The 3,377-nt window shown below is 43.0% G+C and overlaps 1 pseudogene; it reads right to left on the bottom strand.

The window, feature by feature from the left end:
* Positions 1–2,055: 2,055 nt before the first annotated feature.
* Positions 2,056–2,174, bottom strand: LOC120590744 (uncharacterized; annotated as a pseudogene).
* Between the last annotated feature and the right edge of the window lie 1,203 nt (positions 2,175–3,377).

The raw sequence follows: 3,377 nt of genomic DNA, 5'->3' as shown, positions 1-3,377 counted from the left end.
AGATAATTGTTCACTAAGAAAAGGCAGTTGCATTTTTAATGCCTCCTCAGTGATAGAGGATGAGAAGGGGATATATTGCTGGCTTGTTCCAAAGTAAGCTGCCTGATGAAAGCAGGGCCTGGGCGATATAAAGCAGAAGAAAAATATCTTTGGGAGTCTGGAAAAATTAAAACACAACAACCCTGGATCACTTTTCTGATGGTAGTGCCGGATACAGCTGTGATAATCTGTTGGTGTTTATTTTCCTGTTCCAATCAAAATGAGCTGTTTGGGAGAGAGTCCGTTTAAGTGGCTGCCTTAGAGAGGCAGCCAGTGTTAGCACTGCTAATTGAAGGAGCTGTGGTCTTGTGAGTGGAACCGGAGGCGACTCAGAGTGGTAAAATAGTAATAAAACAGCATCAGCAGCAAAACCCACTATAGAGAATTAGTAACAGGAGGAGGAGGCAGGAGGAGATTCAGGGGCCACGAAAACCACCAAAGGACAGTCTCCCATCCTTGTGTCCACTGAGGCTTTTACGGCCGTGGAGCGGTGGTAGAGTTTGAAGGGATTCTCGAAATAACAGTCTTCTTTTGCCCATTGGAATTTAGAACCAATGGAGAAAAGAGAACAGGAGTCAGCAGACATACATTTTATCTTTAATTCAAGTTCATCTCTTTGGAGAACGTGCCTCACCCACATGAGGGAAGCCTGGATTATACTGTGTCCCAGAAGGAGACTTATCTATCTGGTCTCAGAAAGAGTAGAAAAATTGCAGACCTGGCTTCCTGGGACTGAGCCTTTAATGCAAAGCTTACTGCAGGCCAGCGTAGACCAAGGTCCCCAAGGAAGGCAGATTTCAATAAAATGTAGGGGAGATTTAGCTGAGTTTTGCCATTCCTGCAAAGCAATTGGCTTAGTCAGTGCTCCTCTAGGGGAGGTCACTATTGCAGAACTATGGGGGTGGGGTGGAGAGACAGTGTCCCCACTCCAAGTAATTCAGGCCATAAGGTCAGATTACTCAGTGTGTCATTTAGTAGAATTGTACGTTCTCTACTTTTATTCCATAAGTTTGTTTGTTTGTTTAAGAGCAGCCATCACACAGGAAATCACTGTGGATTGATTTCAGATGTGCCTGTTAGAGAAATCCTCAAGGGCGAAAATAACTACCGTGCAACTTTGATACACGTAGCACATCACACCTTGCAGTGCCCGGTGGCCTCTCAGTAAACACTTAGCTGGGCACGGATCAGGGGCTCACACTGTAGGCAGGCAGCTTTCTGTTCCCAGTTCCACTGGCATTTAGAAGGCAGGCATTGCTGCCAGGTGCGTAAAGGGGCTGTGTAAGTGCCCTTCTCTCCATTTCGATTTGGAGTCACAAATTTACCTAAGTTTCCCAGGAGAGGATTCTGGGAGAAAAAGACTGGGTCTGAAGCATCTTTTTGATGTTCGAAATATGTCTGATTGGGCCATGGCATGCTGGGAACTGGTCCTGGAGAGAAAGTTACTGTCAGGAAAGGGGATTCATTTAATTCTCCTGACAAATCCCATGAAGTAGGTATTATTATCATCTTTCACACAAACAGAAACGGCAAAGAGAGATCCCATACCTTGCCATAGAGCACAAGGGAAAAAGGAATTAACGCAGGCAGAGCAGTCTGGCTTCAGATCCTGAATTTTTACCTACTGTATTATGCTGCCTCTAAAAGGGGAGAGAAGCAGAACATAATTTTTTCTTATTGTGTCTCTTGTGGGTGACCTGGTAGCCCATACAAATTCGTCTTACATGCTTTTGAACTTTGTATAAATGGAATCGAATAGTTCGTTTACTCAGGTGTCTGACTTCTTTGGTTCATAACCACATTCATCTGTGTTGTCACATGTAGTGGTATTTTGCTCATTTCATTGCCGTCTCAACAAAGTATATGAATACTCCATAGTTTAGAAATTCTGCTGATCCCAATTTGGGGGTACTATGAAAAAACCTGCTCTGATCATCCTTGCACATGCATTTTGATGCCCATATATGTGCATTCCTGTTGGCTATATGTTATTTATTATTATTATTTTTATTTTTATGCCTACAGCACCTGGTATCCCTAGGTGGTCTCCCATCCAAGTACTAACCAGGCCCGATCCTACTTAGCTTCCAAGATCAGATGAGATCGAACACATTCAGGGCGACATGGCCAGAGACTGGCTATATGTTAGAAGTGTAATTGCTGAATCACAGGGCAAGCATAAGTTCAGCCTTAGTAGCACCTGCCAACTTCTCCAAAGTGGATGTAACAATATGTACTTCCCCAAATGGTATATGAGAGTCCCACTTGCTCCACGTGCTGGCCATCACATGGTCCTGTCAGTCTTCCTTCCATTTTATTTAAAATTTTAGCCATTCTAACACCAGTGGTTCTCATCTAAGTCCCTGTCTTCGGATGACTGGATATTTGTGTGTGCAGAGTCAATGAGATATTCTACTTGCAGGTGGTGCTCTCAGTGGAGAACTTTAGACATCTTGGTCAAGTCTTCAGAGTAAAGTTGCCTAAGCAGGATCGATGAAATGCTATTATCTATCAGAGCTCTTAACCCCGATTTGTTTTAGTATACATATTGCTTTACTAGAGTAAATTAGGGTTTTAAGCAGAAACCTGTGTCAGACGGCTTGGAGGGCTTTTGTAAAAAGAACTATGCTCTGATATAACCCTAAACCCACTGAGCTAGAATCGCTGTTTGTGCTTTTTAAAGTCTAATGTCTTAATATTAGTTACTACTATTACTACTACTAATTTGTTGTCATCATTGAATCTAAAATTAGATAATACCATATGTATCTCCTGGGGAAACTGGGTCTTTCACTGGAAAATTTTGAGACAGAACACCCATTAACAAAGAGAAGTAGTGCCCAAGAGTTCAGGGGGACACGGGTGAGGAGAAGGAATGCTGATGGATGGATATTGTCTCAGGGCTGGGAAATCTAGTCCCTTAAAGGTGGTGGCAAGTAAGCTGCAGCTGTGTGAATTTGGGGTCTCTGGTAGGGCTTACTACCTCCTCTTATAGGATAGTTCCTTATCTATCTTTCCACCAGCCAATAGTTCAGCTGGTAGCCAAAGGAGATGGAAGGAGCCTTTTGGAAATGGATCCTAGAGAGGAAATTTGTTTCCTGCAAAACATCCTAATCTTATCTGCTGTTTTGCTCTTTGTTTATGAAGCTTTTGCCAAGGCATCCTGCCTTGGGAAGGCTACTTTGCCTTTTAATAGCTGATATTATTCTACGAGTGTCAAACTCGTGTTGGCATCAGCTATTCTAGCTTCCCTGTAATCCTTGAGATGATCCCAACTTTCTCGGGGAGCTGAAATTAGAAAGAATGTTCTAGATTCACTAAGGAAGAAACCAAATGGC

The sequence above is a fragment of the Pteropus medius genome, unplaced genomic scaffold, assembly GCF_902729225.1.
Source record: "Pteropus medius unplaced genomic scaffold, Ma_sr-lr_union100, whole genome shotgun sequence".
In the NCBI taxonomy this organism is placed as follows: Eukaryota; Metazoa; Chordata; class Mammalia; order Chiroptera; family Pteropodidae; genus Pteropus; species Pteropus medius.
This window is presented reverse-complemented; position numbering and strand designations above follow the sequence as displayed.